This window comes from Rhinatrema bivittatum, chromosome 1, assembly GCF_901001135.1.
Source record: "Rhinatrema bivittatum chromosome 1, aRhiBiv1.1, whole genome shotgun sequence".
NCBI classification, from domain to species: Eukaryota; Metazoa; Chordata; class Amphibia; order Gymnophiona; family Rhinatrematidae; genus Rhinatrema; species Rhinatrema bivittatum.
Window position 1 is genome coordinate 509,490,880 of NC_042615.1, and position 22,359 is coordinate 509,513,238.

A 22,359-nucleotide genomic window follows, 5' to 3' on the forward strand; every position below is an offset into this window, starting at 1 on the left:
TAACGGGCAAGCGGAAGGGTGTTACATCAAGTTGCAAAAAGATGGAATCTTGTCTTCCAGCCTTATCCAAACAATAATGGGCTGTAAAGGTGTGGAGAGAACTCCAGGTAGCAGCCCTACAAATATCAGGAAGCGGCCCCGAGCGAAGGTGCGCTACAGAAGTTGCCTTGGCCCTGACAGAGTGTGCTTTAACATGGTCTTGAAGTGGAATGCCTGCTTGCTGATAGCAAAAGGAAATGCAGCCCGCTAACCAGGAAGAGAGAGTCTGCTTACCCACAGATTGACCCAATCTGATGAAGCAAAGGAAACAAACAATTGAGCATGCTCCCTGTGGGCAGCTGTATGGTCTAGGTAGAATGCTAGAGCCCATTTGTAGGCGAAGGTATGCAGAGCCTGTTCTCCTGGATTGGAATGGGGCCTGGGAAAGAAGGTGGGTAGTATAATGGATTGATTAATGTGAAACTCCGATGCTACCTTAAGCAAGAACTTCGGATGAGTGCGGAGTACTGGCCGGTCGTGCAGAAGTTTTGTATAAGGTGGGTAGGTAACTATGGCCTGTAACTCACTAACTCTGCGAGCTGATGTGATCGCTAAAAGAAAAATCACTTTCCATGTGAGATAGCGAAGATCACAGGATTGGAGAGGCTCGAATGGTGGTTTCATGAGCCGACCCAAAACCAGGTTGAGGTCCCAAGAAGGGGCCGGAGGGCGCAGTGGAGGTTTGAGGTGGAGCAAGCCCTTTAGAAAACGTGTTACAAGGGGTTGTATCAAAATGGGAACATCCCCGACACCTTTATGGAAGGCAGCTACTGCACTAACATGCATTCTGATAGAAGAAATTTTCAGACCTGACTCTGACAAGAACCAGAGATAGTCTAAAAACTTTGTGGTAGAACAGGGAAAAGGATCTAGGGACAGTGAAGAACACCATGATTTAAACCTGTTCCATTTGTAAAGATAAGATTTTCTCGTGGAAGGTTTCCGTGAAGCAATCAGGACACGGGAAACTGGTTCTGAAAGTTTGAGAGGCTGCAGGATTAACCTTTCAACATCCAGGCAGTCAGGGACAAGGCCTGAAGACTGGGGTGGCGTAGGCACCCATTCTGCATGATCAGAAGTGGGTCCTTCCCCAGGGGAATGTGCCTGCGAATGGAGAGGTCCTGAAGAATCGGAAACCACTCTTGACATGGCCAGTGAGGTACTATCAGGATCATGCTTCCCTTGTCCTGACGTAGCTTCACGAGAGTCTTCAAGAGAAGTGGAAATGGAGGGAATGCATATAGGAGACCGGTTTCCCATGAGAGTTGACTGGTCCACTATGCAGCTCTCCAACTGGGGCCCCGTATGCCACTCCAGGTGTTTAGAACTAGTCATGCCCCTCTGCTGTGTCACCATTGCTACCCGGTTACTGGGCCTACTGCCTCAGTATGCCACCTTTGCTGACGTATTCTCCAAAGAAAGCAGCAGATACTCTGCCTCCTCACCGCACTTTCAATTGTGCCATCAACCTGCAGCCTAATTCAGAGCCCCCTCGTGGGTGTACCTACCCATTATCCCCTACCGAGACTAGAGCCATGTTGGAGTACATCTGCGAAAACCTCAACAAGGGCTTCATACACTGTTCTACATCTTCGGCGTGGGCAGGATTCTTTTTTGTCAGGAAGAAGGATGGTAGCCTCCGACCATGCATCGACTACCGAGGCCTAAACTCCATAACCCTCAAGGATCGCTAACCTCTACTGCTTATTTCTGAGCTCTTTGACCAGCTCCAGGGAGCCAAGATATTCTCTAAACTCGACTTCAGGGGCATCTACAACTTGATTCGCATTAAAGAGGGTGATGAATGGAAGACGGTGTTTAACACCTGGGACGAGCATTATGAATATCTTGTGATGCCCTTCGGACTCTGCAATGCCCCGGCGTCTTCCAGAATATGATGAATGAGGTATTTAGGGACATGCAATATGACTGTGTTGTAGACTACTTAGACAACATATTGGTCTTTTACAAGGACCTGGAAATGCACCGCAAGGATGTCGTCCGGGTCTTCCAGTGGCTGCGTGAGAACCGACTCTATGCTAAGCTCGAGAAATGCTTATATGAAAAGAGAACAGTGCCCTTTCAGGGATATGTGGTGTCCAGTCAGAGGTTCCGCATAGATCCTGAGAAACTCAAAGCTATCCACGATTGGCCCCAGCCCACAGATCTCCGCCCGCTACAAAGGTTTTTAGGTTTTGCTAATTACTACAGATCCTTTATCCGGAACTACTCCACCTTGGTGTCTCTGCTTCCCGCTCTTACCCGAAAAGGGGCCAACCCCAAACAGTGGTCGCCTGAAGCAGTTACGGCCTTTCTCAACCTAAAAGCCGCATTCCTCAGCGAACCTTGCCTCCGCCATCCCAACCCCAGGCGGCCTTTCATTATCGAAGTTGATGCCTCCTCGGAAGGGGTAGGAACCTTCCTAAGTCAGTACTCCACTACCAATACTCTGCATCACCTTGCACTTATACACATTAAATTTCATCTGCCATTTTGATGCCCAATTTTCCAGTCTCACAAGGTCTTCCTGCAATTTATCACAATCTGCTTGTGATTTAACTACTCTGAACAATTTTGTATCATCTGCAAATTTGATTATCTCACTCATCAATCATCATATTTCTTTCCAGATCATTTATAAATATATTGAAAAGTAAGGGTCCCAATACAGATCCCTGAGGCACTCCACTGTACACTCCCTTCCACTGAGAAAATTGTCCATTTAATCCTACTCTCTGTTTCCTGTCTTTTGGCCAGTTAGCAATCCACGAAAGGACATCGCCACCTATCCCATGACTTTTTACTTTTCCTAGAAGCCTCTCATGAGGAACTTTGTCAAACGCCTTCTGAAAATCCAAGTATACTACATCTACTGGTTCACTTTTATTCACATGTTTATTAACTCCTTCAAAAAAGTGAAGCAGATTTGTGAGGCAAGACTTGCCTTGGGTAAAGCCATGCTGACTTTGTTCCATTAAACCATGTCTTTCTATATGTTCTGTGATTTTGATGTTTAGAACACTTTCCACTATTTTTCCTGGCACTGAAGTCAGGCTAACCGGTCTGTAGTTTCCTGGATCGCCCCTGGAGCCCTTTTTAAATATTGGGGTTACATTTGCTATCCTCCAGTCTTCAGGTACAATGGATGATTTTAATGATAGCTTACAAATTTTTACTAATAGGTCTGAAATTTCATTTTTTAGTTCCTTCAGAACTCTGGGGTGTATACCATCTGGTCCAGGTGATTTACTACTCTTCATTTTGTCAATCAGGCCTACCACATCTTCTAGGTTCACCGTGATTTGATTCAGTCCATCTGAATCATTACCCATGAAAACCTTCTCCATTACGGGTACCTCCCCAACATCCTCTTCAGTAAACACCGAAGCAAAGAAATCATTTAATCTTTCCGCGATGGCCTTATCTTCTCTAAGTGCCCCTTTAAACCCTCGATCATCTAACAGTCCAACTGACTCCCTCACAGGCTTTCTGCTTCGGATATATTTTAAAAAGTTTTTACTGTGAGTTTTTGCCTTTACAGCCAACTTCTTTTCAAATTCTCTCTTAGCCTGTCTTAGCAAAGGTTCTTCAATTTTAGCAGATGGCGGAGGTCTGCTAACAGCGGACCTTGCTGCTGGTGGCAAACGGGAACACTCCACAGTGGATTGTCGGGGCGTCCGAACTTCATGGTGACGCTGTTGAAGGTGATGGTCTATGCGGCCTGCTAGATCAATAAGGTCCTCAAGGGAGAAGGCAAGCTTGCAGGCTGTGAGCTCATCCTTAAGCTGGGTTGACAAACCATCCAAATAAATGGCTCGGAGGCAATCCTCTTGGACCGAAATTCGATTGTATAATCGTTGAGAGCTCGTTGACCTTGCAGTAAATGTAGAAGGCTGGAGCTAGCCACTGCCTGCCTTCCAGGATCATCGAAGGTTCGACGGAAGACAGCCACGAAGCATGACAGTTCCTGAAGGAGACAGTCTGAACACTCCCAGAAGGGAGAAGACCATGCCAGCGCCTTGCCTTCCAGACGAGACAGAATGAAAGTGACCTTTGTGAGTTCATCCTGGAAGATAGAAGGCTGCAGGGCAAACTGCATATAGCACTGGTTGATAAACCCTCTGCAGAGTCTGGAATCCCCATTAAAACAGGGTGGAGCGGGTTGGGCCAACAGAGCCCTAGAGGGTGAGGGCAACGGCTGAGGGCTGACTGGTGCAAATGTCAGTGCTGGAGAGCCCGTGTGGGTATCAAGCTGGGCATGGAGGCACTCAACGGAGGAAGCCAGCGCCTCCAGGAACCGCTGCTGTTCCTTGATTTTCAGGGCCAGGCCCAGAATGGCTTGGAAGGCGGAGGGCTCCACCGAGTCCATGGCCTTGGCAACCTGTTGCATCAGAGGTGGACCCTTGGCCCGAGGTGGGGTTGATGTTACCAGCAGGGTGGGGTTGACGTTACCCGCAGGGAGCCCTACAGGTTCCCACCGTCGGGATGCAGAGCTGGTTGGGAGATAAGGGCCGGCTGGAGCTTCGCCAATACCAGCTCACGTTCCCCGCAGGTTGAGCCCTTAGGTGCCAGGGCTGGCTGGTCTTAGGTGGGCTTCCGTCAGATGACTCCCAGTTGGAGAGGTGTTAGTGAGCCAGGAACATGAAGAGGTAATAGGAGGACTGCAGCAGATCTGGACTAGGCAGGGAACTAGAGACCCGAGTGTCAAGAAGGGCCAGGAACAAGAACAAGTGGCGCCCAGGTAGTAGTAGGTTGGAGCTTGAGAAGGCCGAGTCCAGGAAGATACCAGGAGACAAGGGCATCTAGGCAGGCAGTGGGTGAAGCAAGGTACGGAGGTCAAGTAGAATGAGGGTCAAAGCCAGAGGTCAGTCCTGAGCGTGATCTGAAGCGTAGCAAGAGTGAAAGCCAGAAGTCAGGCCAAACTAGACTAGAAAGGGACCAGGAATGAAGTCAGGAACAGGAACCAGAAACGAAGTCATGAACAAGCAACGTGCACATGACAAGCGTGGAGACCTGTTGCCAAGGCAAAGAACTAGTGGTGGGCCCTGCCTATATAAAGCAGGGCCCGGTGACATCATCATCCAGGGCCGCAGGTTGGATTCCCGCTCCGGCCACTTTAAAAGACGGAAAGGCACGTGCACGCCTAAAGAGCAGCAGGATGCTGGACGGGGGAGTCTCCCCGCGGCACATGTGGGGAGACCCACCGGGAGCTGGGGAGGTCCGTAGTGGAGCCAGAGATGGCTGAGGAGGCAGGGGAAGCTCGGGAGCGTAGGCAGCTGCCGACAGTCACGAGGGGAGACGGGCCAGGACTGGGAGCTAGTCGCCGGAGGTGAGTAGACCCAGTCGCGGGCCTGCCTTGGACGGGGCACGCAACAGTCTTAGAATGCCTTTAAGGCTTCAGAATCCCAGACTTAGGGCCTTATTTTCCAATATCGCATTGGTAACGCATTAGGGGGCGTTACCAATGCAAATGAGGCTTCTTTCGTGCAGTGGGGAAAAATCGCGTGCGGCGATGTTTTCGCCATTCACGAAAACAGTAGCGCCGCACGTGATGTTTTCCCAGTGCACGATGATTCTTTCAGAATTTTATCGCAGTGCACGATATTTGCCGGTTTCCCTTATCGTGGTGCACGATAGTTCCAGACAGCCTGTTTCAGGGGAGGGAGAGAGAGAGAGAGAGAGAGAGAGAGAGAGAGAGAGAGAGAGAGAGAGAGAGCGAGCAAGAGCGCCTTACTATAGTGCCTATGCCCTACATAGGTATTTTAACCCCTATGGGAGGGCCACCTACTAACTCGGGGTGGGGATTAGGTATGAGCGTCGGGGGTTGGGGGCCACTTTCGCATTCCACATGAGACCTACGGACAGAACAGTGGTCTCTAGTGCAGATTTGCTGGCCGTCGGAGTGAGGACGCTCACTCCAAGCGGAGATTTGGCCAACATTCTCTCCACCTAGCATGTTGTTGCCCAGGTAGAGTGTCCATCAAGCTAGGTAGAGAGAACGTTGCCCAAACCACTTCTTGGAGTGAGCGTCCTCACTCCGACAGCCAGCAAATCTGCACTAGAGACCACTGTTCTGTCCGTAGGTCTCATGTGGAATGCGAAAGTGGCCCCCAACCCCCGACGCTCATACCTAATCCCCACCCCGAGTTAGTAGGTGGCCCTCCCATAGGGGTTAAAATACCTATGTAGGGCATAGGCACTATAGTAAGGCGCGTGCTCTCTCTCTCTCTCTCTCTCTCTCTCTCTCTCTCTCTCTCTCTCTCTCTCTCTCTCTCTCTCTCTCTCTCACACAACAGGCTGTCCGGAACTATCGTGGATGGCGGTAATCCTTTTCAGGCCCATAACGCGAGGTTTGAGTTGTAGTTATTAGCCGCGCTAACAATGCGGCTGTTTCGCCGCACACGATACACAGGTTCCCGCTTTACATATGCTCCGCCCCCTGAATACCAAATAACTAATTCGCGTTAACAGCTGTTAACGCGATTTGCGAATTTATCGCACGCGGTAAAGTGCTTGGAAAATGAGGCCCTTAGTATTGGTGCCCTTGCAGGTGAGAGCAGTGAGGGGAGCCGCCAAGGTGGAGTAGTTTGGGTTAAATTGTCGGTAATAGTTGGCAAATCCAAGGAATCTCTGTATAGCACAGAAGCCTATGTAGTGGGGCCAATCTCTGATTGCTTTTACCATGTGAAACGATATATCCCAGGAAGAAGAATTCTTCCCGCTCAAAAATGCATTTTTCTAGCTTGGTGAACAGATTGTTCTCTCACAGGCGTTGCAGCACTGTATGTATATCTCGGCGGTGGGTGTTGAGGTGTTGAGAGAAAATTAAAATGTCGTTTAAGTACATGACTACACAGGTATAAAGGAGGTCATGAAAAATTTTATTGACCATCTTTTGGAAAACTGCTAGTGTGATACACAAGCTGAAGGGCATGACGAGATGCTCATAGTGTCCATCATGGGCATTGAAAGGCGTTTTCCGCTCAACGCCTGCCTTGATCCACATTTATTTATTTTTTATTTATTTGTTTTATATACCGTCAATCTGGAACAATCTTGACGGTGTACACTCTATTATATAGTGAACACTATATAAGAACATAATAAAACTCAATAATAATACAATAAAAATGTAAAAATAATAATACAATAAAAGCATAAAAAGCAGAATCATAATACAAATAAAAGCATAAAATAATATAAGACCAACATAATTTATTTATTTATTTATTTAAATCTTTTCTATACAGTCATTAAGGTGGATACCGTCACAACGGTTTACAGTAAGGCACAAAAAGTAATTTTATTAAAATCTAACAGTTTACACAGGTGCCATTAGGTTCGGTAACATAGTTTTTAATCAATGCTAGTTGTTAAATGAGTGTGATGACTATTGTGTCCAGGTCAATTCTATAGCAGTTTTGAGTCTGGGACTCATAATGTAAAACAATCAACATAACAAAATAAAGCAAGATATTATAGCTTTAAAACAATAAGAAATAGCCAGTAAAAGGATTGCACAGACACATTGAATTGTTTACCCAAATCATATGCATTTCTGAATAAAAGCGTTTTTAATTGTTTTTTAAAGATATTTAAATCTTTTTGCAGTCTAAGTTCCTCAGGTAATGAGTTCCACAATTTTGGCCCTGCTACCGAGATGACTCACTCCCTGACTTCTGCTAGAAGCACAGTTTTAATTGATGGTACAGATAATAAACATTTATCTGAAGAACGAAGGTTTCTTTGTGGTGTATGCAGGGTGTAATAAAGCATTCAACCATTCAGTTTGTATGCCCCTGTGAGGTCTAGTTTGGTAAAGATCTTCATGCCTTGGAGGTGATCGAAGAGTTCGGAGATTAACGGTAAGGGGTAGCGGTCCTATTTCATGATTGCGTTCAGGCCCAGATAATCATTACAGAGCCTGAGAGAGCCATCTTTCTTCACCATAAAGAAGAAGCCAGCTCCAGCCAGAGAGGAGGAAGGGTGGATAAAGCCATGCTTCCAAGTTTTCCTTGATATACTCTGTCATGGTTTGAGTCTTGGGAATAGACGAGGGGTAGACCCTTTCCTGTGGAGGTGTGTGTTATAATTAGTGAGGTTTGGGTGGACCCTTGGACACTGTGGCAGCTGACCACGCTCACAGGGGGAAGTCCCGTGAGGGGCACAGGTCAGGCTCAGCTTAGGACACACAAACACCGAGATTGATCTTTTATTAAACAATGTGATGAAGCCACCAGAGGTGGCAGTAGTGAGCAGCAGAAGTAGCCCGGCTGGGCTAGTATCCCTCAGGCGCTGGAACAACGACTCCTCCGGTAGCAGTGCTGTAGTGGAAAGAACTGAGAATAATGAGTACAGTGGAATATGCACAAAGCCCCAGTATGGAGAACCCCAGGATAGGGAGAACAGGCCCTCGAGGAGCGAGTGCCTGGTCCCTGAGAGGCTTGAAGGTAATGTACTCACACAGCGGTTCCAAGTAGGAGATGGCACTAGGGTTGGAAAGGAGGCAGGCCCTCGAGGAGCGAGTACCTGATTCCAGGGAACAGCTCTGAGGTGAAGATGGTAGTAGTCACTGGTGTTGAAGATAGCAAATCATTCCAGGCAGAAGAGAAGGTAGGAGCAGGCAGCGAGTCAGGGAACATGGGCCCTCGAGGAGCAAGTACCGATCTCCTGATAGCGACCTGAAAAGCAAGTGAGGCCCCTGAGAAGCGGGTACCCCGTTAGCGTTAAGAATCCAATGGAAATTGGAGAGGCAGAGTAGCTGGGTACGGAGAGTGAATCCCATCCGTAAGATTCTCCCTTGCTAACTCAAAGGCTAGCAAACACTGTAGGCTTTAAATATCCGGGCAGCGTGACATCATCACAGGGGGATGCCCCTGAGGTTCGCACCAAGTAGGAAATAAGAGTGAGGGCCGTGCAGCGCGCGCGCCCTAAGGTACCAGCGGAGCATGGCAGGAGGCAGCGCCCAAGCCGGTCCGGGGACGCCGGAGAGGACGGCAGGCAGACGCCGCGGCAGCCAGGCGTCCATCCATAGCGAGAGGAGGTGCAAAGAAAGAAAGGTGACTGGTGAGGTGGTAGTGTCTCAGCTTATTGTTTAGAAAAAAACATCCTTGAAATCTGCCTAGTGCAGAGGAAGCCCCGGGAGGGTGGTTGCCCAGGTTAGGCAGTGAGGAGGTTTTACCAGCTCTAGGCAGGAGTTCATGCATTCATGGCTCCACCTGGAGAGTTGTTAGGTAGCCCAATCGAATTGTGGCTGGTTTTCTTGCAGCCAGGGTAAGCCCAGCATGATGGGGTGAATGGCCCTGGGGATCACATGGAAGGTGATTCTTTCCTGATGGAGGAACTGGTGTGGTAATTAAGGTGAGCTGGCTGAGGAGAGGGTCTCCATGGATCGAGGAAATTATTAATGGGGAGTCCGTTTGGATGATGGGAATAAGGAGTGGTCCATGAGTTCTTTCATAATGAAGTTCCCACCAGAACCTGAGTCCACAAATGCTTGAGTGGGAAAGCTGAGGGAGTCCAAATCTATAGTGATAGGCAATAGTAATTGAGGAACTGGAATGGAAAGGCCTAGGGTCACTTCCCCACCGGACCCTAAGCATTGGAGTTTCCCACTTTCAGTGGGCATTGGGATATGTGGTGCCCCCTACTGGCCAGATGGCTGTGACCCATCTACATGGTCTCTTTGACACAGCTGGGGAGGCTGGAGCTGGTGGAGAATTTGAAATGAAGTTGGCCATAGAGGCAAAAAACTCATAATAAAAACTTTTTAAAATATATCCGAGAGGATCACGTGACGCCTTGAGGGAAGGCGGATGTAGCTTTTCCTCGGGAGCTCCTAGGAAACGCTTCCAACCCCATCCACATTCAAAATCGGGCTCAAATTTCCCCCTTTTGCGACGTGTGAGTAGCGCTTACAGTTCGGAATCGAAAGTGATAAAAATGTCGACCAGATTCGCAAAAAAGGAGAAAGAAAATCCTAAAGATCGACAGAGACCCCCTGACAGCAACATGGAGGCTGATGGCGGGGCTCTGGAATCCCAGGTGCCGGCAAATTGGGCCGAGGTGCAGGCGGCGGTGGTCGCGGCTTTACAACCGGAATTCCAAAAGTTGTCTACCCAAATGGAAGATCTTACCTCTTCCATGGCGGGTTATGAGAAGCGATTTAGCGAGGCGGAGCAGAGGATATCGGACGCGGAAGATGGCCTCCGTGACACGCGGTCCGATGTGGACAAGATGAAGACGGAGCTGGCCCTCCACACGGAGCGCCTGGAGGACCTGGAAAATAGGTCCCGTAGGTCGAATTTGCGATTTGTGGGCCTATCAGAATCTGTGGTAGACAACGATTTGCCCCGTTTCCTGGAACGCTGGCTTTCAACCGAGTTAACTCTCAGTCAAACGGGTGGGCCTCTTCGGATCGAGCGAGCGCACCGTCTCGGCAACAAAAAAGCGCCAACAGATAAACCCCGCGTCGTCATCGCGAAGATTTTGAACTACGTGCACAAGATGGAAATACTACAAACGCTGCGGAAGGGGACGGCCCTGTGCTTCGAAGGCCAGAAGATTTTGGTATTTCAAGACTTCTCGGTAGCTCTGTCCACACGGCGCCGAGCTATGGCACCTTTGTGCACGCAGCTTCACAATCTGGGCCAGCGGGCGGTCATTGTATACCCGGCAAAGGTGAGAGTGGCGGCTCCGACTGGGCCTCGCTGGTTCACAGAAGTGGGGGAGTTGCGAAACTACATAGCAGGGCTACAGCGGGAATCGAGCAGCTCTTCCCCCCCTCCCTGATTAATTTGTGGCGTGGGTCTGGTCTACATTTGCAGGCTTATGAGTAACGGCGGTTTGCTCTAGCGGCACGGTACAACTGCCGGAGAACTAAGTTGCTTTCTGTTTCCTGCTTCTGGGTGGCTTGATCGCCCTGGGACTGCCGGATCAATGATTAAAAGTGCAGGCAAAGGAAAAAAAAAAAAAAAAAAAACCCTACTGTTTGGAGCGGCTGTCGGGGGCCAGTTTTTTTTGTGCAGTTCTGACCTTCGTTGCCTGTAGGCTTACGCTTTTGTTGAGAGGCACAAGTCTCTTCTAGGTTTATTGTTGGTCAATAGGTTTTTAATAGATGGTTATCCGCCTCATGCATGATTTGGCGATGCAGCATCATAACTGAAGACTTGGCAAGCTTAAATGACAATGTCACCACAACGAACAATGCAGAGCGATTACATATACTACTGCGGGGGCTCCTTTTGCTTCCAGTATCGGGCCCAATTCCTAACGGATGGCTGTTCCTACGCTCCCTCTCTGGTTAGCAGACATTCTAAATTGTACTGAGTGGGAGCAGATAGGTGTCCTGGTCGATTTCTATGCTCCTGTGGCAGATAATCTACAAGGGATCCTAGGGTGGCACTGCAGCTGGGCACCCGATAACACACCAAATCAAGGCCTAACAACTGCTGTGTTCCTCCCTGGAGCTGTTGGTCACAGAAGACGTTTCCGTGGGCCTTTGTGAGCTAAACATTCGCTGCATGCTTGCTTGCTGGCTGAGAGGGAGTGGACCCCTTATGGGGTTTCAGTTGCATTACCTTGTTTAAATACAGTTTTCCTACCAAACCTGGGTTTGACCTTTTTCTTGTAACCTTTGGAAGAGAATGCTAAGTTGGAATACTTCTTTTCGTTTTCTCTATTTTCCCTCATTGTATGGCGTTCTCATCCTTACTTGCAAATCCTCTGTTTAGATTTGTTGGGGGGCATCCATCTAGATATAGCAGCTTCCGAGGACGAGGGGCGAGGGACAGAGGTGGATGGGGGAGGGGGTGTTGGGAGTTTAAAGTCAAACGTGATCCAATGGGGGGGTTTATTGTACGCATAGCTATGGCGGGGGGGAATGGCTGTGCTGGGAGGGAAGGGGAGGGGTGTAGGGCTGGGGGGGGCTGGGTGGGAGCTGGGGGCTTTAGGGAGTATGATGTCTTGGTGGTATTAGGGGATGGGGAAAGGGGATTGCTAATTTTTGTATTCACGAGTGGGTGGATCGATTCGGAGGGGGACCTGGTCCTGCTGGGATGGCCAGCTCCCTATACACAACAAGAACATACTGTGCTTCCTCGATTTTTTCTTTTAGAGAATGGTTAATTCAGGGCCTAAAATAGTGTCTTGGAATGTATGTGGCATAAATTCCCCTGTCAAAAGATATAAGATATTACAAGCCATGAGGCGACATTCCGCAGATATAGTCATGCTCCAAGAAACTCATCTAACAGACGAAGAACATGTCAAATTAAGGCAAGGCTGGGTGGGTGAGGTGTATTTTGCATCGACAACCTCCAGATCTGGGGGGGTGGCGCTGTTGGTACGGAAGAATATTCCCTTTCGAGTGTTTAACGTGTTAAAGGACCCCAATGGGAGATATCTGGTATTGGAGGCGGAATTTTATCACGCCCCCTTGGTATTTTGCTGCGTTTACGCTCCCAACTCCCAGCAGGCGAGTTTTTACGCAAATTTACGTCAGGTGCTTCTCCCCTATGTAGGTCGGCATCTGGTGGTGGGAGGGGATTTTAATGCCTTGAAAGACCCGGCATGGGATAGGATCTCCTCTATACCTCATACTGGGGCCCCTAGCAAAGATCTCCTGGCGCTGGAAAACACTCTTCATTTGATTGACTCGTGGAGAATGCTTCATCCTTTTGATAAAGAGTTTTCACATGTCGCACGGGCTCATGCGACCCAATCTCGCATAGATTATTTTTTTGTGAGTGCTTCCTACTTCTCTCAGGTTCTGTCAGCGGGGATCGGGGATGTTTTAATATCCGATCACGCCCCGATATGGCTGGAGTTACAGGCGAACCCCCTTGAACGGAGGGAGCGACAGTGGAGGTACCCATACTTTTTAGCTGAGGACACGGCTTTTCAGGAGTATCTTAAGGGACGGTGGGAGGACTTTGCAACCAATAATGCACAGCATCTGGGAGACCCTGTTTTGTTTTGGAATACAGCTAAAACGGTCCTGAGGGGCGACATCATTTCCTACGTAGCACATTGGAGGAAGTCGGTTGACAGTAGACTTTTACAGCTTAGCGCTCAGCTTCAAAAGGCAAAGAAAGCTTTAATAGCTACTCCCTCTGCTACTTTATATGTCTCCTTACAGGCTGAGATAAACTCATTGTTACATCAAAGGGCAAAAAAAAGCGTCCAGCACTATCGCTTTAAACTTTACCAATATGGGAATCGGACTGGGAAATTGTTAGCTTCTCTGGTGAAGTCGGTGGGGGGGTCACGCCATATTTCGGCTCTGAAATCTGGGACAGGTCGGGTAGTTAATAGTACTCCCGATATCCTAGCAACTTTTAAGGATTATTTTGCCACTTTTTATCAAGCGGGTACTTGGAATCAGGATCGATGGGAGGATTTTTCCGCCCGGATAGCACTTCCTTCGATTACCGTGGCGCAACAACGATGGCTCAATGAGCCTATCACTCAGGAGGAAGTGCGAAAAGCCATACGAAACGCTAAAAAACTTAAAGCTCCAGGACCAGATGGCTTTAGCTCCGAATTTTACAAATGTCTGGTACAACCTCTCACTAATTTCCTTCCAGAGGTGTTCTCGAAGCTAGTGGAACGGGGCTCGTTCCCACCCTATGGTAATATGGCCCACGTGACTCTCATCCCCAAACCTGGAAAGGATTCCTTGGAGCCCACGGCTTATCAGCCCATCTCTCTGTTAAATGTAGATAATAAATTGCTCGCCACTATATTAGCCGACCGCTTGGGAGCTCTGCTACCTAACCTGGTCAAACCGGGTCAAGTGGGATTTGTTAAACAAAGGTATGCCCTGACCAATATTCGCTGGATAACAGCGGCAATGACCTTATGTTGACGATCCGGTTTTCCCTTTTTGATGGCAAGCCTGGACGCTGACAAAGCCTTTGACAGGGTGGAGTGGGGGTTTTTATTTCAAGTTCTTAGGGAAATGGGGTTCGAGGGGTTTTTTTTACAAGCCATTCAATTACTTTATAGTGCCCCTCAAGCTCGGATTTCTGTGAATGGCATGCTATCTGCTTCATTCTCTATACATAGAGGTACCAGACAAGGGTGTCCGTTATCCCCTCTTTTATTTCTGCTCACCTTAGAACCCCTATTGTTGGCGATGCAGGCCACCTCAACCATCCGGGGAATACAGTTTTACACCCAAAAGACAAAAGAGATCTACAAATATTCTGCTTTTGCAGATGATATCCTGGTCTTCCTCACCTCTCCGGAACGCTCCCTGCCAACTCTTCTGGCTTTATTTGGAGACTATGGAACATTCTCTGGCTTACGTATAAATTGGGATAAATCCGAGGCTTTGGGGTACCCGCCCACCTTAATTGAGACTTGGCAGGGGACTTTCCCCTTAAAGGCGGCTGGGAGTTCCTTTAAATATTTGGGTATCTATATATCCACAGACCCGACCACGATATATTCCTTAAACATCCCAAAATTGCTTGGTATGACGCGCGATAGATTGGCCTTGTGGGGGGGTCTCCCACTTTCTTTAGGTGGGCGTATTAATTTGTTCAAATTGATCATTTTGCCAAAATGGTTATACGTATTACAGAATTTTCCCTTCCTGATTAAGCGGAAAGATTTGGGGAGTTTTGATACTCTGCTGCGAACCTTCCTTTGGAAGGGGAAAAAAGCATGCATTTCGTTGCGCTGGTTGAAATCCAAGTGGGGATCTGGGGGGATGGGAGTCCCTGATTTGTATCGATATTCGGTAGCGGCGAGTTTGCGCATTGTCCGAGACTGGATTTTGGGGACCTCTACCTCGGTAGTTTTGTTGGCTGATCAGACATTACTTGACCCATTAGATCCTCATTTTGTTCTCATGTGTCCTAAACGGGAGTTGGCTCTATCGGTCCGACAAGACCCACTTGTAGCGCCATTACGGTTCGCTTGGCAGGTGATGACCAAACAGCTGGGTATCTCCGCCTGTTGTGCCTATTTGGTCCCTATATGGGGAAACCCAGATTTTACTCCGGGCACCCAGAATTCGATATTTCGCCATTGGGCAGGAAAAGGGATTACGTTAATGGGACACTTGCTCGATGCTTCTGGGACGCCTTTTTCCTTTACTGACCTTAAATCACTTTATGGGCTATTAGGAACTCATTTATTTGGGTATCTACAGATTAGCCATTATTGGAGAGCATTACCAGACATATCTAAATCCCTCTCGCAACTTCAAACTCTCGAGACTTTCTTTCAGTTGAGTAGTCCTCATGTGCCTTCCCTGTCTCGCTATTATCAGAGTCTTCTCCAGGGTTTAAACAAAGATGTGTTTTCCACAGCAGTGAGTAGATGGAATCGGGACGGGGTCTTTCAAGTGCCCATTGGGGTCTTCCGGTCCAGCATGCGCACGATCACCCGAACTACGACTAATATGTACTATCGAGAAATGCAGGTGAAGTTGTTATACAGAGCTTATATTACCCCACAGGTTGCACATTATGCCGGGTTGGTACCTGATGCTAACTGTTCTAGATGCCGCTGTATGCCGGGCAATTTCACACATGTTTTTTGGGCTTGCCCGGTGATTCAACGTTTTTGGGGACGAATTGTGGGCTATCTGAGTACATTGTTGGGTATCAACCTGTCTCTTTCTCCCTATCTGATTCTTTTTGATTGTATTCCTCGACCTTTAATCCGGGGATTTGGGACTCGCTGGTTTCTGCGAAAAGCATTTGCAGTGGGGAAAAAGAGTATCTTACTTGCCTGGAAAGAGGTAGAGGGACCTTCTTTTTGGACATGGAGGATTCATTTACATCGCATGATGCAGATGGATCATATGGCGTCAGCTGGATGTCCGCAGCAGCGTGGGAAGTTTCTTCAGATTTGGCATGACTACATACAGGCTTTACCACATCGGGCGAGGAGCCTAATTCTTAACCATTGAGGCGTTGGGGAACTACAGAATCATCCACTTGTGACATTTTTTACTTATTATTTTAGTATACTGGGGAGGTAGGGCGGGATGGGTGGGGGGAAGGGAGGGCTGGGTGGTAATGGGAGGGTGAAACATTATAGCTGACAAGGGGATAGTGGGATGTAATAGACCTATCTGGACTCATTTTGGTCATACCCTACATATTCAGCGGGTGGAGGGTAGGGGAATGGGGGGAGAAAAGTGGCTATTATTTGAACATCTCATTATATTGTATGGAATTGATGCCAGGGGAGGCGCAGTGTAAACCCCCCCCTGGCGGTGTGGTTGTTTATTCTGTTTGTTCAATAAAAATTGTTTATACAAAAAAAAAATATATATATATATCCGAAGCAAGAAACCTGTGAGGGAGTCGGTTGGACCATTAGAAGACCGAGGGGTTAAAGGGGCTCTTAGGGAAGAAAAGGCTATTGCAGAAAGACTAAATTAATTCTTTGCTTCCATGTTTACTAATGAGGATGTTGGGGAGATACCAGTTCCGGAGATGGTTTTCAAGGGTGATGAGTCAGACGAACTGAACGAAATCACTGTGAACCTGGAAGATGTAGTAGGCCAGATTGACAAACTAAAGAGTAGCAAATCACCTGGACCGGATGGTATGCATCCTAGGGTGGTGAAGGAACTCAAAATGAAATTTCTGATCTATTAGTTAAAATTTGTAACCAATCATTAAAATCATCCATTGTACCTGAAGACTGGAGGGTGGCCAACGTAACCCCAAAGCTCCAGGGGCAACCCGGGTAACTATAGATCAGTAAGCCTGACTTCAGTGCCGGGAAAAATAGTGGAAACTATTCTCAAGATCAAAATCGTAGAGCATATAGAAAGACATGGTTTAATGGAACACAGTCAACATGGATTTACCCAAGGGAAGTCTTGCTTAAATCTGCTTCATTTTTTTGAAGGGGTTAATAAACATGTGGATAAAGGTGAACTGGTAGATGTAGTGTATTTGGATTTTCAGAAGGCGTTTAACAAAGTCCCTCATGAGAGGCTTCTAAGAAAACTAAAAAGTCATGGGATAGGAGGCTATGTCCTTACGTGGATTACAAACTGGTTAAAAGACAGGAAACAGAGAGTAGGATTAAATGGTCAATTTTCTCAGTGGAAAAGGGTAAACAGTGGAATGCCGCAGGGATCTGTACTTGGACCGGTGCTTTTCAATCTACTAGATAAGGGAGCCCTGACCGACGTGCTGCAAATGCGCAGTAGAGAGCAACTCTACTGCGCATGCGCGGGCAGCACGTCGGCCAGAGCGGAGCATGCCTGAAAAAAAAATGGCGCCTGCTCCTTAGGAGGAAGAGCGGTGGCGGCAGCAGCAACGAGCAGGAGTGGCGGCGACGAGCAGGAGCGGAAGGAGCAGTAGCCGTGGCGGCGGCGACGACGACAACAAGCAGGAGTGGGAGGAGCAGTGGCGACGCGCGCGAGGGAGGGAGGAGCAGTAGTGGCGGCGGCGCGCACGAGGGAGGGACACCCCCTGTCTGCCGGGTGTGGATGAGCTGAAAGGGGAGGGGAGTGAGAGAGGGGGAGTGAGTGAGGGGAGGAAGGAGAGAGTGAGCTGAGAGGAGGGAGGAGAGAGTGGGGGAGGGGCATGAGGTGGGGGGAGGGAGGAGGGGGGAGGTGAGAATGAGATGGAGGGAGGGGAGGTGAGAGGGAGGGGGGGGGGGGGAGGTGAGAGGGAGGTGGGGGAGGGAGGAGAGGGAGGGAAGTGAGAGTGAGGTGGGGGAGGGAGGAGAGAGTGGGGGGAGGGAGGAGAGAGAGGAGGGAGGAGGGAGTGGGGGAGGGGGAGGGAGGACAGAGGGAGGTGGGAGGGGGAGGGCAGAGAGAGTGAGGGGGGAGGGAGGAGAGAGTGAGGTGGGAGGGAGGAGAGAGGAGAGAGTGAGGGGGGAGGGGGAGGGAGGAGAGAGTGAGGTGGGGGAGGGAGGGAGGAGAGAGAGTGAGGGGAGGGGGGAGGGAGGAGAGAGTGAGGTGGAGGGAGGAGGGAGGAGAGAGTGAGGGGGGAGGGAGGGGGAGGGAGGAGAGTGTGAGGGGGGAGGGAGGATGAGAGTGGGGGGAGGGAGGGAGGAGAGGGAAGTAGAGGGAGGGAGGAGAGAGGGAGGGGGGGGAGGAGAGGGGGAGGGGGGGGAGGGGGAGACTAGAGGGGGGAGGAAGTGGGAAGGAAATGGACCGAAAATTTTTTTTTAAATGTAGCCCATTGTTACGGGCTTAACGGCTAGTATATATATAAATGATCTGGAAAGGAATACGACGAGTGAGGTTATCAAATTTGCGGATGATACAAAATTATTCAGAGTAGTTAAATCACAAGCGGATTGTGATACATTACAGGAGACCTTGCAAGACTGGAAGATTGGGTATCCAAATGACAGATGAAATTTAATGTGGACAAGTGCAAGGTGTTGCATATAGGGAAAAATAACCCTTGCTGTAGTTACACGGTTAGGTTCCATATTAGGAACTACCACCCAGGTAAAAGATCTAGGCATCATAATGGATAATACTTTGAAATCGTCGGCTCAGTGTGCTGCAAAAGTAAAAAAAGCAAACAGAATCAGGCTGATACAGAATCAGGCTGATACAGTAAGCCGTTGGAGCGCACTGTTAACCTGCTCTTGGACATGCGTTTTCCCTTACCCCTTGTTCAGTAAGGGGTGGAAAACGCGCGTCCAACCCGCGGCACCTAATAGCACCCTCAATATGCAAATGCATGTTGATGGCCCTATTAGGTATGCCCGCACGATTCAGTAAGTAAAATGTGCAGCCAAGTCGCACATTTTACTTTCAGAAATTAGCGCCTACCCAAAGGTAGACACTAGTTTCTGCCGGCACCGGGAAAGTGCACAGAAAAGCAGTAAAACTGCTTTTCTGTGCGCCCTCCGACTTAATATCATGGCGATATTAAGTCGGAGGTCCCGAAGGGTAAAAAAAGTAAAAAGAAAAAAAGAAAAAAAAATTTAAATGGGCCGGCGGCTGTCGGGCTGAAAACCAGATGCTCAATTTTGCCGGCATCCGGTTTCCGAGCCCGTGGCTGTCAGCGGGCTCAAGAACCGATGCTGGCAAAATTGAGCATCGGCTGTGTTGCGGTTCTGGCCGCGAGCACCGCGGCCAGGCCCTTACCTCCAGGTTCCCGGACCTGCTCCCACTTCCAGAGGCCTGGTTGGCGGCATCCCCGCTGGGGCTGCGCCGCTGCGAGCCCTCCCGTGGACGCCCAGCTCCTAGGCGCACGCGCGCGCCACTTGGGTGCTTTTCTAAGCCGTTTCCCGCCAGTGGTGACTCCGCCCAACTCCTGATGTCAGACGACGCGGCCTTGATAAGCCGGCCGCGGCCATCCAGTCTTTGCCTTGCAACGGGTTAGCCTCCCGGTTTCCTGTTGCGCTGTGCCCCTGGAGTGACTCACTTTGCTTCGTCGCTCCGTTCCTGCTACAGTACCTGCTTGGTTCCTGCCCTGCTTGCTACAGTACCTGCTTGGTTCTTGCCTGCCTGCTGCTACAGTACCTGCTGGTTCCTGCCTGCCTGCTACAGTTCCTGCCTGGTTCCAGTACCCGAGTCTCGCTACAGTTCCTGTCTGGTTCCAGAACCGAACCCAGTTACAGTATTGCTACTTAGTCTGGGTTCCAGTTACCTCTCCTGATCCACAACCCACCTAAGTCCCAGCGGCCGGGTCCCTACAGGCTCCTCCCGGGGGGTGCTCCGGCTTCCAAGAGTGAAGCCACCTAGTCCAGCGGTTGGGCTCCTAGGGCTCCTCCCGGGGAGTACCAGCTTCCAGGGTGAAGAGCACTACGTCCTGCCTGAAGATCTGCCTCCCGGCCTGCTATTCACTAGAGGACATTGACCACCTTTCCCAGTCTCCAGCAGGTCGGCCCAAGGGTCCACTAAACAGAGACTCCCATAACAGATTACAAGGCCATGGACTCGGCGGATGCACCCGCTCCCTCGGATCTGCCCGGGATGGCTCGGAGGATGCTACAACACCAGAGCTGCATGGATACTTTGGCAGCCACAGTGGAACGGCTATCCTCGCGCCTGGAGTCCTTGCCTTCCGCTGGCGGGGCCCCCGAGGGTCACAGCTCCTCTGTGACTCAGCTACCGGCACCCTCTCGTTATGCTGGTGATTTAAGGGCCTGCGCGGCTTCTTGAACCAATGGTTTGTACGGTTCTCCTTGTTGCCCTGGCAGTTCCCCTCGGATGCGGTGAAAGTGGCATATATCCTGTCCCTGCTTGATGGGAAAGCCTTAATTTGGGCTTCTCCCCTCTGGGAAAACAATGATTCCTCATTAACGAACTTACAACTGTTCATCACGAACTTTCGCCAGGCCTTTGATGAGCCCGCCCAAGTAGCCACAGCTACGTCTGACCTGCGGCAACTTCGTCAGGGGGCTCACTCCTTGGCAGATTATGCAATGGAGTTTCGGACTTTAGCCCAGGGAGTAGGTTGGCAAGATGATATTCTTAAGGCCATTTTCCTGGAAGGCCTCTCCGGACGCATAAAGGATGAAATTGCTGCTCGAGATCTGCCGGAGGACCTCAACGCCTTGATCGAGATGGCTGCCCGCATCGACCGCCGCCTACAACCACGAGCCAAGGAGCAACGCTCCACTCTCCTGCGGACTTTACTGAATCGGCCTGAATGTTAGGAATTATTAGGAAGCAAATGGTTAATAAAATGGAAAATGTCACAATGCCTCCATATCGCTTCATGGTGAGATCGCACTTTGAATTCTGTGTACAATTCTGGTCACCACATCTCAAAAAATATATAGTTGCGATGGAGAAGGTGCAGAGAAGGGCAACCAAAATGATAAAGGGGCTAGAACAAATCCCCTATGAGGAAAGGCTGAAGAGGTTAGGGCTGTTCAGCTTGGAGAAGAGATGGCTGAGGGGGGATATGATAGAGGTCTTTAGATCATGAGAGGTCTTGAACGAGTAGATGTGAATCAGTTATTTACACGTTCCAATATTAGAAGGACTAGGGGGCATTCCATGAAGTTAGCAAGTAGTACATTTAAGACTAATCGGAGAAAATTCTTTTTTCACTCAACGCACAATAAAGCTCGGTTTCTCTTTTCTGATTGCCTGAGTCACTGCTAAAATACTAGGATGGCAGTGCCTGGGCTCGGATGGATCCGAAGCCGCTGGAACCTCTGGCAGTCTGCTGTCCTCCTACGGGCAAGACACAGGGAACCATAACTAATTGCGCCCAGGATTCCCCTTTGTGCAGTGTGAGGGAGGATTTGGTTTCGATTTGGATCATAATAGTACCCTCATAATCAAAATCTACAACCCCTGGAACGACATGGATCCCTGCCTTGCTTGCAGAGGACCGAGGTAGAATCAACCCGACAGTGTGCTCGGGCAGAGGGCCTGTAAGTTGGGAGGGCATCAGCGTGACCTGCCCTGGGAATGCTACGAATTTTGTGTCTTGGTTAATAAGATCTATGCCGGCGCTGCCAATGATCTCTGCTGTGGCTGACTGAGTCTGGGTCTTAGGGGTTGCGACAATTGGGCTGGGGTTTGTCGCTGGCCCGGGATCTAGTTTCCCTGACCAGCAGTTCGGCATTGATTTGCCCAATGGAACCCTTTTTTACATTTGGGGCAAACCGTTTTTGGTCGTGACCTAGAGCCCCAATCAGAATCGGTTCCCTTATGCGCCCCGCCACCTGGGGCTCAACAATGTTGTTTAAATGGCCAAGGTTTCTTACAGTTAAAACAGGTGCCTTTGGGTTTATGAAATTCACCCTTCTGTAGGGCAACAGCGAGGGCGTCCATTTGAAAGGCGTGGGTACCCACATCTGCACAAGCCTTGAGCATGTCTGCTAAGTTGTAATCAGGTCTGCCAACTATGGGCTGCAAAACTTTACGGCAGTCGGCATTTGCATTTTCAAAAGCTAACTTTAATAAGAGCTCTACGCTCGCTTCTGGATTATCTACCTGTCGCCTAATGGCTTCCTGTAAGCGATCAACAAATTGTGTGTAGGGCTCTGTCGCTGTTTTTCGGGTCATTATAAATGACTTTGTGACCTTTCCAGACTCGGGGACCTTTTTGAAGGCTTTATTTACACAGTGGACGAGCGCTGGATAGGCGACCGCTGGTATGCCAATTGCTTGTTGTTCCATGGTGGCAAATTGACCTGACCCAAATAACTGTTCTGGTAAGTAGGCACCACCTGAAGTGGTTCCTGCTATCAATGCTTCTCTTTGGTATTCAGATTCCCATACTACATACTGAGCTGGGGTGAGGAGCATGTGGGACAGGTCTTTCCAGTCTTGGGGAACTAGTTTATAGCCATTAGACATTGCCTCTAGCAGCCCTCGGGAGTAAGAGGAGTGGAACCCTGTCTCTTTGATGC